Source organism: Thamnophis sirtalis, unplaced genomic scaffold, assembly GCF_051295495.1.
Source record: "Thamnophis sirtalis isolate CommonGarterSnake01/CBP01778 unplaced genomic scaffold, rThaSir2_p1.2 scaffold_6, whole genome shotgun sequence".
Lineage (NCBI taxonomy): Eukaryota > Metazoa > Chordata > Lepidosauria > Squamata > Natricidae > Thamnophis > Thamnophis sirtalis.
In genome coordinates this window covers 87,442,315-87,456,744 of record NW_028261386.1, presented here as the reverse complement: position 1 = coordinate 87,456,744, position 14,430 = coordinate 87,442,315, and positions in this window count along the sequence as shown.

The following is a 14,430-nucleotide window of genomic DNA, read 5'->3' as shown; positions in this document are numbered from 1 at the left end:
TTTTAGCTTTCCCGACTCAGGACACTACTAATATTTGTTTGTTGTTCGAATCTGAGATTTAGTTCAAAAGAAACAGGTTCTGGTTGAATTGAGTTTTTCTGCCATTTCTAAGATATACTTTGGTGTAACTCCCAAGGGAAACACCAGATCACAAAATGGAGTTGTTTTTTAGCATTCCCGACTCAGGACACTACTAATATGTGTTTGTTGTTCGAATCTGAGCTTTAGTTCAAAAGAAACAGGTTCTGGTTGAATTGAGTTTTTCTGCCATTTCTAAGATATACTTTGGTGTAACTCCCAAGGGAAACACCAGATCACAAAATGGAGTTGTTTTTTAGCATTTCCCGACTCAGGACACTACTAATATGTGTTTGTTGTTCGAATCTGAGCTTTAGTTCAAAAGAAACAGGTTCTGGTTGAATTGAGCTTTTCTGCCATTTCTAAGATAAACTTTGGTGTAATTCCCAAGGGAAACACCAGATCACAAAATGGAGTTGTTTTTAGCATTCCCGACTCAGGACACTACTAATATGTGTTTGTTGTTCGAATCTGAGCTTTGGTTCAAAAGAAACACTTTCTGGTTGAATTGAGTTCTTTTGCCAAATTGAGATACACTTTGCTGTAACTCCCCAGGGACACACCAGATCACAAAATGGAGTGTATTTTTAGCTTTCCCGACTCAGGACACTACTAATATGTGTTTGTTGTTCGAATCTGAGCTTTAGTTCAAAAGAAACAGGTTCTGGTTGAATTGAGTTTTTCTGCCATTTCTAAGATATACTTTGGTGTAACTCGCAAGGGAAACACCAGATCACAAAATGGAGTTGTTTTTTAGCATTCCCGACTCAGGACACTACTAATATGTGTTTGTTGTTCGAATCTGAGCTTTGGTTCAAAACAAACACTTTCTGGTTGAATTGAGTTCTTTTGCCAAATTGAGATACACTTTGCTGTAACTCCCCAGGGACACACCAGATCACAAAATGGAGTGTATTTTTAGCTTTCCCGACTCAGGACACTACTAATATGTGTTTGTTGTTCGAATCTGAGATTTAGTTCAAAAGAAACAGGTTGTGGTTGAATTGAGTTTTTCTGCCATTTCTAAGATATACTTTGGTGTAACTCGCAAGGGAAAAACCAGATCACAAAATGGAGTTGTTCTTTAGCATTCCCGACTCAGGACACTACTAATATGTGTTTGTTGTTCGAATCTGAGCTTTGGTTCAAAAGAAACACTTTCTGGTTGAATTGAGTTCTTTTGCCAAATTGAGATACACTTTGCTGTAACTCCCCAGGGACACACCAGATCACAAAATGGAGTGTATTTTTAGCTTTCCCGACTCAGGACACTACTAATATGTGTTTGTTGTTCAAATCTGAGCTTTAGTTCAAAAGAAACAGGTTCTGGTTGAATCGAGTTTTTCTGCCATTTCTAAGATATACTTTGGTGTAACTCGCAAGGGAAACACGAGATCACAAAATGGAGTTGTTTTTTAGCATTCCCAACTCAGGTCACTACTAATATGTGTTTGTTGTTCGAATCTGAGCTTTGGTTCAAAAGAAACACTTTCTGGTTGAATTGAGTTCTTTTGCCAAATTGAGATACACTTTGCTGTAACTCCCCAGGGACACACCAGATCACAAAATGGAGTGTATTTTTAGCTTTCCCGACTCAGGACACTACTAATATGTGTTTGTTGTTCGAATCTGAGCTTTAGTTCAAAAGAAACAGGTTCTGGTTGAATCGAGTTTTTCTGCCATTTCTAAGATATACTTTGGTGTAACTCGCAAGGGAAACACGAGATCACAAAATGGAGTTGTTTTTTAGCTTTCCTGACTCAGGACACTACTAATATGTGTTTGTTGTTCGAATCTGAGCTTTGGTTCAAAAGAAACACTTTCTGGTTGAATTGAGTTCTTTTGCCAAATTGAGATACACTTTGCTGTAACTCCCCAGGACACACCAGATCACAAAATGGAGTGTATTTTTAGCTTTCCTGACTCAGGACACTACTAATATGTGTTTGTCGTTCGAATCTGAGATTTAGTTCAAAAGAAACAGGTTCTGGTTGAATTGAGTTTTTCTGCCATTTCTAAGATATACTTTGGTGTAACTCCCAAGGGAAACACCAGATCACAAAATGGAGTTGTTTTTTAGCATTCCCGACTCAGGACACTACTAATATGTGTTTGTTGTTCGAATCTGAGCTTTGGTTCAAAAGAAACACTTTCTGGTTGAATTGAGTTCTTTTGCCAATTTGAGATACACTTTGCTGTAACTCCCCAGGGAAACACCAGATCACAAAATGGAGTGTTTTTTTAGCTTTCCTGACTCAGGACACTACTAATATGTGTTTGTTGTTCGAATCTGAGCTTTAGTTCAAAAGAAACAGGTTCTGGTTGAATTGAGTTTTTCTGCCATTTCTAAGATATACTTTGGTGTAACTCGCAAGGGAAACACCAGATCACCAAATGGAGTGTTTTTTTAGCTTTCCTGACTCAGGACACTACTAATATGTGTTTGTTGTTCGAATCTGAGCTTTAGTTCAAAAGAAACAGGTTCTGGTTGAATTGAGCTTTTCTGCCATTTCTAAGATAAACTTTGGTGTAATTCCCAAGGGAAACACCAGATCACAAAATGGAGTTGTTTTTTAGCATTCCCGACTCAGGACACTACTAATATGTGTTTGTTGTTCGAATCTGAGCTTTGGTTCAAAAGAAACACTTTCTGGTTGAATTGAGTTCTTTTGCCAAATTCAGATACACTTTGCTGTAACTCCCCAGGGACACACCAGATCACAAAATGGAGTGTATTTTTAGCTTTCCCGACTCAGGACACTACTAATATGTGTTTTTTGTTCGAATCTGAGCTTTAGTTCAAAAGAAACAGGTTCTGGTTGAATTGAGTTCTTTTGCCAAATTCAGATACACTTTGCTGTAACTCCCCAGGGACACACCAGATCACAAAATGGAGTGTATTTTTAGCTTTCCTGACTCAGGACACTACTAATATGTGTTTGTTGTTCGAATCTGAGCTTTAGTTCAAAAGAAACAGGTTCTGGTTGAATTGAGTTTTTCTGCCATTTCTAAGATATACTTTGGTGTAACTCCCAAGGGAAACACCAGATCACAAAATGGAGTAGTTTTTTAGCATTCCCGACTAAGGACACTACTAATATGTGTTTGTTGTTCGAATCTGAGCTTTGGTTCAAAAGAAACACTTTCTGGTTGAATTGAGTTCTTTTGCCAAATTCAGATACACTTTGCTGTAACTCCCCAGGGAAACACCAGATCACAAAATAGAGTGTTTTTTTAGCATTCCCGACTAAGGACACTACTAATATGTGTTTGTTGTTCGAATCTGAGCTTTGGTTCAAAAGAAACACTTTCTGGTTGAATTGAGTTCTTTTGCCAATTTGAGATACACTTTGATGTAACTCCCCAGGGAAACACCAGATCACAAAATGGCGTGTTTTTTTTAGCTTTCCTGACTCAGGACACTACTAATATGTGTTTGTTGTTCGAATCTGAGCTTTAGTTCAAAAGAAACAGGTTCTGGTTTAATTGAGCTTTTCTGCCATTTCTAAGATATACTTTGGTGTAACTCGCAAGGGAAACACCAGATCACAAAATGGAGTTGTTTTTTAGCATTCCCGACTCAGGACACTACTAATATGTGTTTGTTGTTCGAATCTGAGCTTTGGTTCAAAAGAAACACTTTCTGGTTGAATTGAGTTCTTTTGCCAAATTGAGATACACTTTGCTGTAACTCCCCAGGGACACACCAGATCACAAAATGGAGTGTATTTTTAGCTTTCCCGACTCAGGACACTACTAATATGTGTTTGTTCTTCGAATCTGAGGTTTGGTTCAAAAGAAACACTTTCTGGTTGAATTGAGTTCTTTTGCCAATTTGAGATACACTTTGCTGTAACTCCCCAGGGAAACACCAAATCACAAAATGGAGTGTTTTTTTAGCTTTCCTGACTCAGGACACTACTAATATGTGTTTGTTGTTCGAATCTGAGATTTACTTCAAAAGAAACAGGTTCTGTTTGAATTGAGCTATTCTGCCATTTCTAAGATAAACTTTGGTGTAATTCCCAAGGGAAACACCAGATCACCAAATGGAGTGTTTTTTTAGCTTTCCTGACTCAGGACACTACTAATATGTGTTTGTTATTCGAATCTGAGCTTTAGTTCAAAAGAAACAGGTTCTGGTTGAATTGAGCTTTTCTGCCATTTCTAAGATAAACTTTGGTGTAATTCCCAAGGGAAACACCAGATCACAAAATGGAGTTGTTTTTTAGCATTCCCGACTCAGGACACTACTAATATGTGTTTGTTGTTCGAATCTGAGCTTTGGTTCAAAAGAAACACTTTCTGGTTGAAATGAGTTCTTTTGCCAAATTGAGATACACTTTGCTGTAACTCCCCAGGGACACACCAGATCACAAAATGGAGTGTATTTTTAGCTTTCCCGACTGAGGACACTACTAATATGTGTTTGTTGTTCGAATCTGAGCTTTAGTTCAAAAGAAACAGGTTCTGGTTGAATTGAATTTTTCTGCCATTTCTAAGATATACTTTGGTGTAACTCGCAAGGGAAACACCAGATCACAAAATGGAGTTGTTTTTTTAGCATTCCCGACTCAGGACACTACTAATATGTGTTTGTTGTTCGAATCTGAGCTTTGGTTCAAAAGAAACACTTTCTGGTTGAATTGAGTTCTTTTGCCAAATTGAGATACACTTTGCTGTAACTCCCCAGGGACACACCAGATCACAAAATGGAGTGTATTTTTAGCTTTCCTGACTCAGGACACTACTAATATGTGTTTGTTGTTCGAATCTGAGCTTTAGTTCAAAAGAAACAGGTTCTGGTTGAATTGAGTTTTTCTGCCATTTCTAAGATATACTTTGGTGTAACTCCCAAGGGAAACACCAGATCACAAAATGGAGTAGTTTTTTAGCATTCCCGACTAAGGACACTACTAATATGTGTTTGTTGTTCGAATCTGAGCTTTCATTCAAAAGAAACACTTTCTGGTTGAATTGAGTTCTTTTGCCAAATTCAGATACACTTTGCTGTAACTCCCCAGGGAAACACCAGATCACAAAATAGAGTGTTTTTTTAGCATTCCCGACTCAGGACACTACTAATATGTGTTTGTTGTTCGAATCTGAGCTTTGGTTCAAAAGAAACACTTTCTGGTTGAATTGAGTTCTTTTGCCAATTTGAGATACACTTTGATGTAACTCCCCAGGGAAACACCAGATCACAAAATGGAGTAGTTTTTTAGCATTCCCGACTAAGGACACTACTAATATGTGTTTGTTGTTCGAATCTGAGCTTTCATTCAAAAGAAACACTTTCTGGTTGAATTGAGTTCTTTTGCCAAATTCAGATACACTTTGCTGTAACTCCCCAGGGAAACACCAGATCACAAAATAGAGTGTTTTTTTAGCATTCCCGACTCAGGACACTACTAATATGTGTTTGTTGTTCGAATCTGAGCTTTGGTTCAAAAGAAACACTTTCTGGTTGAATTGAGTTCTTTTGCCAATTTGAGATACACTTTGATGTAACTCCCCAGGGAAACACCAGATCACAAAATGGCGTGTTTTTTTTAGCTTTCCTGACTCAGGACACTACTAATATGTGTTTGTTGTTCGAATCTGAGCTTTAGTTCAAAAGAAACAGGTTCTGGTTGAATTGAGCTTTTCTGCCATTTCTAAGATATACTTTGGTGTAACTCGCAAGGGAAACACCAGATCACAAAATGGAGTTGTTTTTTAGCATTCCCGACTCAGGACACTACTAATATGTGTTTGTTGTTCGAATCTGAGCTTTGGTTCAAAAGAAACACTTTCTGGTTGAATTGAGTTCTTTTGCCAAATTCAGATACACTTTGCTGTAACTCCCCAGGGAAACACCAGATCACAAAATGGAGTGTATTTTTAGCTTTCCCGACTCAGGACACTACTAATATGTGTTTGTTGTTCGAATCTGAGTTTTAGTTCAAACGAAACAGGTTCTGGTTGAATTGAGTTTTTCTGCCAAATTGAGATACACTTTGCTGTAACTCCCCAGGGACACACCAGATCACAAAATGGAGTGTATTTTTAGCTTTCCCGACTCAGGACACTACTAATATGTGTTTGTTCTTCGAATCTGAGGTTTGGTTCAAAAGAAACACTTTCTGGTTGAATTGAGTTCTTTTGCCAAATTCAGATACACTTTGCTGTAACTCCCCAGGGAAACACCAGATCACAAAATGGAGTGTATTTTTAGCTTTCCCGACTCAGGACACTACTAATATGTGTTTGTTGTTCGAATCTGAGTTTTAGTTCAAACGAAACAGGTTCTGGTTGAATTGAGTTTTTCTGCCATTTCTAAGATAAACTTTGGTGTAACTCCCAAGGGAAACACCAGATCACAAAATGGAGTTGTTTTTTAGCATTCCCGACTCAGGACACTACTAATATGTGTTTGTTGTTCGAATCTGAGCTTTGGTTCAAAAGAAACACTTTCTGGTTGAATTGAGTTCTTTTGCCAATTTGAGATACACTTTGATGTAACTCCCCAGGGAAACACCAGATCACAAAATGGCGTGTTTTTTTTAGCTTTCCTGACTCAGGACACTACTAATATGTGTTTGTTGTTCGAATCTGAGCTTTAGTTCAAAAGAAACAGGTTCTGGTTTAATTGAGCTTTTCTGCCATTTCTAAGATATACTTTGGTGTAACTCGCAAGGGAAACACCAGATCACAAAATGGAGTTGTTTTTTAGCATTCCCGACTCAGGACACTACTAATATGTGTTTGTTGTTCGAATCTGAGCTTTGGTTCAAAAGAAACACTTTCTGGTTGAATTGAGTTCTTTTGCCAAATTCAGATACACTTTGCTGTAACTCCCCAGGGAAACACCAGATCACAAAATAGAGTGTTTTTTTAGCATTCCCGACTCAGGACACTACTAATATGTGTTTGTTGTTCGAATCTGAGCTTTGGTTCAAAAGAAACACTTTCTGGTTGAATTGAGTTCTTTTGCCAATTTGAGATACACTTTGCTGTAACTCCCCAGGGAAACACCAAATCACAAAATGGAGTGTTTTTTTAGCTTTCCTGACTCAGGACACTACTAATATGTGTTTGTTGTTCGAATCTGAGATTTACTTCAAAAGAAACAGGTTCTGTTTGAATTGAGCTATTCTGCCATTTCTAAGATAAACTTTGGTGTAATTCCCAAGGGAAACACCAGATCACCAAATGGAATGTTTTTTTAGCTTTCCTGACTCAGGACACTACTAATATGTGTTTGTTATTCGAATCTGAGCTTTGGTTCAAAAGAAACACTTTCTGGTTGAATTGAGTTCTTTTGCCAAATTGAGATACACTTTGCTGTTACTCCCCAGGGACACACCAGATCACAAAATGGACTGTATTTTTAGCTTTCCCGACTCAGGACACTACTAATATGTGTTTGTTGTTCGAATCTGAGATTTAGTTCAAAAGAAACAGGTTCTGGTTGAATTGAGTTTTTCTGCCATTTCGAAGATATACTTTGGTGTAATTCCCAAGGGAAACACCAGATCACAAAATGGAGTTGTTTTTTAGCATTCCCGACTCAGGACACTACTAATATGTGTTTGTTGTTCGAATCTGAGCTTTGGTTAAAAAGAAACACTTTCTGGTTGAATTGAGTTCTTTTGCCAATTTGAGATACACTTTGCTGTAACTCCCCAGGGAAACACCAGATCACAAAATGGAGTGTTTTTTTAGCTTTCCTGACTCAGGACACTACTAATATGTGTTTGTTGTTCGAATCTGAGCTTTAGTTCAAAAGAAACAGGTTCTGGTTGAATTGAGTTTTTCTGCCATTTCTAAGATATACTTTGGTGTAACTCGCAAGGGAAACACCAGATAACCAAATGGAGTGTTTTTTTAGCTTTCCTGACTCAGGACACTACTAATATGTGTTTGTTGTTCGAATCTGAGCTTTAGTTCAAAAGAAACAGGTTCTGGTTGAATTGAGCTTTTCTGCCATTTCTAAGATAAACTTTGGTGTAATTCCCAAGGGAAACACCAGATCACAAAATGGAGTTGTTTTTTAGCATTCCCGACTCAGGACACTACTAATATGTGTTTGTTGTTCGAATCTGAGCTTTGGTTCAAAAGAAACACTTTCTGGTTGAATTGAGTTCTTTTGCCAAATTCAGATACACTTTGCTGTAACTCCCCAGGGACACACCAGATCACAAAATGGAGTGTATTTTTAGCTTTCCCGACTCAGGACACTACTAATATGTGTTTTTTGTTCGAATCTGAGCTTTAGTTCAAAAGAAACAGGTTCTGGTTGAATTGAGTTTTTCTGCCATTTCTAAGATATACTTTGGTGTAACTCCCAAGGGAAACACCAGATCACAAAATGGAGTTGTTTTTTAGCATTCCCGACTCAGGACACTACTAATATGTGTTTGTTGTTCGAATCTGAGCTTTGGTTCAAAAAAAACACTTTCTGGTTGAATTGAGTTCTTTTGCCAAATTGAGATACACTTTGCTGTAACTCCCCAGGGACACACCAGATCACAAAATGGAGTGTATTTTTAGCTTTCCCGACTGAGGACACTACTAATATGTGTTTGTTGTTCGAATCTGAGCTTTAGTTCAAAAGAAACAGGTTCTGGTTGAATTGAATTTTTCTGCCATTTCTAAGATATACTTTGGTGTAACTCGCAAGGGAAACACCAGATCACAAAATGGACTGTATTTTTAGCTTTCCCGACTCAGGACACTACTAATATGTGTTTGTTGTTCGAATCTGAGCTTTGGTTCAAAAGAAACACTTTCTGGTTGAATTGAGTTCTTTTGCCAATTTGAGATACACTTTGCTGTAACTCCCCAGGGACACACCAGATCACAAAATCTACTGTATTTTTAGCTTTCCCGACTCAGGACACTACTAATATGTGTGTGTTGTTCGAATCTGAGATTTAGTTCAAAAGAAACAGGTTCTGGTTGAATTGAGTTTTTCTGCCATTTCGAAGATATACTTTGGTGTAATTCCCAAGGGAAACACCAGATCACAAAATGGAGTTGTTTTTTAGCATTCCCGACTCAGGACACTACTAATATGTGTTTGTTGTTCGAATCTGAGCTTTGGTTAAAAAGAAACACTTTCTGGTTGAATTGAGTTCTTTTGCCAATTTGAGATACACTTTGCTGTAACTCCCCAGGGAAACACCAGATCACAAAATGGAGTGTTTTTTTAGCTTTCCTGACTCAGGACACTACTAATATGTGTTTGTTGTTCGAATCTGAGCTTTAGTTCAAAAGAAACAGGTTCTGGTTGAATTGAGTTTTTCTGCCATTTCTAAGATATACTTTGGTGTAACTCGCAAGGGAAACACCAGATAACCAAATGGAGTGTTTTTTTAGCTTTCCTGACTCAGGACACTACTAATATGTGTTTGTTGTTCGAATCTGAGCTTTAGTTCAAAAGAAACAGGTTCTGGTTGAATTGAGCTTTTCTGCCATTTCTAAGATAAACTTTGGTGTAATTCCCAAGGGAAACACCAGATCACAAAATGGAGTTGTTTTTTAGCATTCCCGACTCAGGACACTACTAATATGTGTTTGTTGTTCGAATCTGAGCTTTGGTTCAAAAGAAACACTTTCTGGTTGAATTGAGTTCTTTTGCCAAATTCAGATACACTTTGCTGTAACTCCCCAGGGACACACCAGATCACAAAATGGAGTGTATTTTTAGCTTTCCCGACTCAGGACACTACTAATATGTGTTTGTCGTTCGAATCTGAGCTTTAGTTCAAAAGAAACAGGTTCTGGTTGAATTGAGCTTTTCTGCCATTTCTAAGATATACTTTGGTGTAACTCCCAAGGGAAACACCAGATCACAAAATGGAGTTGTTTTTTAGCATTCCCGACTCAGGACACTACTAATATGTGTTTGTTGTTCGAATCTGAGCTTTGGTTCAAAAGAAACACTTTCTGGTTGAATTGAGTTCTTTTGCCAATTTGAGATACACTTTGCTGTAACTCCCCAGGGAAACACCAGATCACAAAATGGAGTGTTTTTTTAGCTTTCCTGACTCAGGACACTACTAATATGTGTTTGTTGTTCGAATCTGAGCTTTAGTTCAAAAGAAACAGGTTCTGGTTGAATTGAGTTTTTCTGCCATTTCTAAGATATACTTTGGTGTAACTCGCAAGGGAAACACCAGATCACAAAATGGAGTTGTTTTTTAGCATTCCCGACTCAGGACACTACTAATATGTGTTTGTTGTTCGAATCTGAGCTTTGGTTCAAAAGAAACACTTTCTGGTTGAATTGAGTTCTTTTGCCAAATTGAGATACACTTTGCTATAACTCCCCAGGGACACACCAGATCACAAAATGGAGTGTATTTTTAGCTTTCCCGACTCAGGACACTACTAATATGTGTTTGTTGTTCGAATCTGAGCTTTGGTTCAAAACAAACACTTTCTGGTTGAATTGAGTTCTTTTGCCAAATTGAGATACACTTTGCTGTAACTCCCCAGGGACACACCAGATCACAAAATGGAGTGTATTTTTTAGCTTTCCCGACTCAGGACACTACTAATATGTGTTTGTTGTTCGAATCTGAGCTTTGGTTCAAAGGAAACACTTTCTGGTTGAATTGAGTTCTTTTGCCAATTTGAGATACACTTTGCTGTAACTCCCCAGGGAAACACCAGATGACAAAATGGAGTGTTTTTTTAGCTTTCCCGACTCAAGACACTACTAATATGTGTTTGTTGTTTGAATCTGAGCTTTAGTTCAAAAGAAACAGGTTCTGGTTGAATTGAGCTTTTCTGCCATTTCTAAGATAAACTTTGGTGTAACTCCCAAGTCAAACACCAGATCACAAAATGGAGTGGTTTTTTAGCTTTCCTGATTCAGGACACTACTAATATGTGTTTGTTGTTCGAATCTGAGCTTTAGTTAAAAAAAAACAGGTTCTGGTTGAATTGAGTTTTTCTGCCATTTCTAAGATAAACTTTGGTGTAATTCCCAAGGGAAACACCAGATCACAAAATGGAGTGTGTTTTTAGCTTTCCCGACTCAGGACACTACTAATATGTGTTTGTTGTTCGAATCTGAGCTTTAGTTAAAAAAAAACAGGTTCTGGTTGAATTGAGTTTTTCTGCCATTTCTAAGATATACTTTGGTGTAACTCGCAAGGGAAACACCAGATCACAAAATGGAGTTGTTTTTTTGCTTTCCTGACTCAGGACACTACTAATATGTGTTTGTTGTTCGAATCTGAGCTTTGGTTCAAAAGAAACACTTTCTGGTTGAATTGAGTTCTTTTGCCAAATTGAGATACACTTTGCTGTAACTCCCCAGGGACACACCAGATCACAAAATGGAGTGTATTTTTAGCTTTCCCGACTCAGGACACTACTAATATGTGTTTGTTGTTCGAATCTGAGCTTTAGTTAAAAAAAAAACAGGTTCTGGTTGAATTGAGTTTTTCTGCCATTTCTAAGATAAACTTTGGTGTAATTCCCAAGGGAAACACCAGATCACAAAATGCAGTGTATTTTTAGCATTCCCGACTCAGGACACTACTAATATGTGTTTGTTGTTCGAATCTGAGCTTTGGTTCAAAAGAAACACTTTCTGGTTGAATTGAGTTCTTTTGCCAATTTGAGATACACTTTGCTGTAACTCCCCAGGGAAACACCAGATCACAAAATGGAGTGTTTTTTTAGCTTTCCTGACTCAGGACACTACTAATATGTGTTTGTTGTTCGAATCTGAGCTTTAGTTCAAAAGAAACAGGTTCTGGTTGAATTGAGTTTTTCTGCCATTTCTAAGATATACTTTGGTGTAACTCGCAAGGGAAACACCAGATCACAAAATGGAGTTGTTTTTTAGCATTCCCGACTCAGGACACTACTAATATGTGTTTGTTGTTCGAATCTGAGCTTTGGTTCAAAAGAAACACTTTCTGGTTGAATTGAGTTCTTTTGCCAATTTGAGATACACTTTGCTGTAACTTCCCAGGGAAACACCAGATCACAAAATGGAGTGTTTTTTTAGCTTTCCTGACTCAGGACACTACTAATATGTGTTTGTTGTTCGAATCTGAGCTTTAGTTCAAAAGAAACAGGTTCTGGTTGAATTGAGCTTTTCTGCCATTTCTAAGATAAACTTTGGTGTAATTCCCAAGGGAAACACCAGATCACCAAATGGAGTTGTTTTTTAGCATTCCCGACTCAGGACACTACTAATATGTGTTTGTTGTTCGAATCTGAGCTTTGGTTCAAAAGAAACACTTTCTGGTTGAATTGAGTTCTTTTGCCAATTTGAGATACACTTTGCTGTAACTTCCCAGGGAAACACCAGATCACAAAATGGAGTGTTTTTTTAGCTTTCCTGACTCAGGACACTACTAATATGTGTTTGTTGTTCGAATCTGAGCTTTAGTTCAAAAGAAACAGGTTCTGGTTGAATTGAGCTTTTCTGCCATTTCTAAGATAAACTTTGGTGTAATTCCCAAGGGAAACACCAGATCACCAAATGGAGTGTTTTTTTAGCTTTCCTGACTCAGGACACTACTAATATGTGTTTGTTGTTCGAATCTGAGCTTTAGTTCAAAAGAAACAGGTTCTGGTTGAATTGAGCTTTTCTGCCATTTCTAAGATAAACTTTGGTGTACTAACCAAGGGAAGCACCAGATCACAAAATGGAGTTGTTTTTTAGCATTCCCGACTCAGGACACTACTAATATGTGTTTGTTGTTCGAATCTGAGCTTTGGTTCAAAAGAAACACTTTCTGGTTGAATTGAGTTCTTTTGCCAAATTGAGATACACTTTGCTGTAACTCCCCAGGGACACACCAGATCACAAAATGGAGTGTATTTTTAGCTTTCCCGACTCAGGACACTACTAATATGTGTTTGTTGTTCGAATCTGAGCTTTAGTTAAAAAAAAAACAGGTTCTGGTTGAATTGAGTTTTTCTGCCATTTCTAAGATAAACTTTGGTGTAATTCCCAAGGGAAACACCAGATCAAAAAATGGAGTTGTTTTTTAGCATTCCCGACTCAGGACACTACTAATATGTGTTTGTTGTTCGAATCTGAGCTTTGGTTCAAAAGAAACACTTTCTGGTTGAATTGAGTTCTTTTGCCAATTTGAGATACACTTTGCTGTAACTCCCCAGGGAAACACCAGATCACAAAGTGGAGTGTTTTTTTAGCTTTCCTGACTCAGGACACTACTAATATGTGTTTGTTGTTCGAATCTGAGCTTTAGTTCAAAAGAAACAGGTTCTGGTTGAATTGAGTTTTTCTGCCATTTCTAAGATATACTTTGGTGTAACTCGCAAGGGAAACACCAGATCACAAAATGGAGTTGTTTTTTAGCATTCCCGACTCAGGACACTACTAATATGTGTTTGTTGTTCGAATCTGAGCTTTGGTTCAAAAGAAACACTTTCTGGTTGAATTGAGTTCTTTTGCCAATTTGAGATACACTTTGCTGTAACTTCCCAGGGAAACACCAGATCACAAAATGGAGTGTTTTTTTAGCTTTCCTGACTCAGGACACTACTAATATGTGTTTGTTGTTCGAATCTGAGCTTTAGTTCAAAAGAAACAGGTTCTGGTTGAATTGAGCTTTTCTGCCATTTCTAAGATAAACTTTGGTGTAATTCCCAAGGGAAACACCAGATCACCAAATGGAGTGTTTTTTTAGCTTTCCTGACTCAGGACACTACTAATATGTGTTTGTTGTTCGAATCTGAGCTTTAGTTCAAAAGAAACAGGTTCTGGTTGAATTGAGCTTTTCTGCCATTTCTAAGATAAACTTTGGTGTAACTCGCAAGGGAAACACCAGATCACAAAATGGAGTTGTTTTTTAGCATTCCCGACTCAGGACACTACTAATATGTGTTTGTTGTTCGAATCTGAGCTTTGGTTCAAAAGAAACACTTTCTGGTTGAATTGAGTTCTTTTGCCAATTTGAGATACACTTTGCTGTAACTCCCCAGGGAAACACCAGATCACAAAATGGAGTGTTTTTTTAGCTTTCCTGACTCAGGACACTACTAATATGTGTTTGTTGTTCGAATCTGAGCTTTAGTTCAAAAGAAACAGGTTCTGGTTGAATTGAGTTTTTCTGCCATTTCTAAGATATACTTTGGTGTAACTCGCAAGGGAAACACCAGATCACAAAATGGAGTTGTTTTTTAGCATTCCCGACTCAGGACACTACTAATATGTGTTTGTTGTTCGAATCTGAGCTTTGGTTCAAAAGAAACACTTTCTGGTTGAATTGAGTTGTTTTGCCAAATTGAGATACACTTTGCTGTAACTCCCCAGGGACACACCAGATCACAAAATGGAGTGTATTTTTAGCTTTCCCGACTCAGGACACT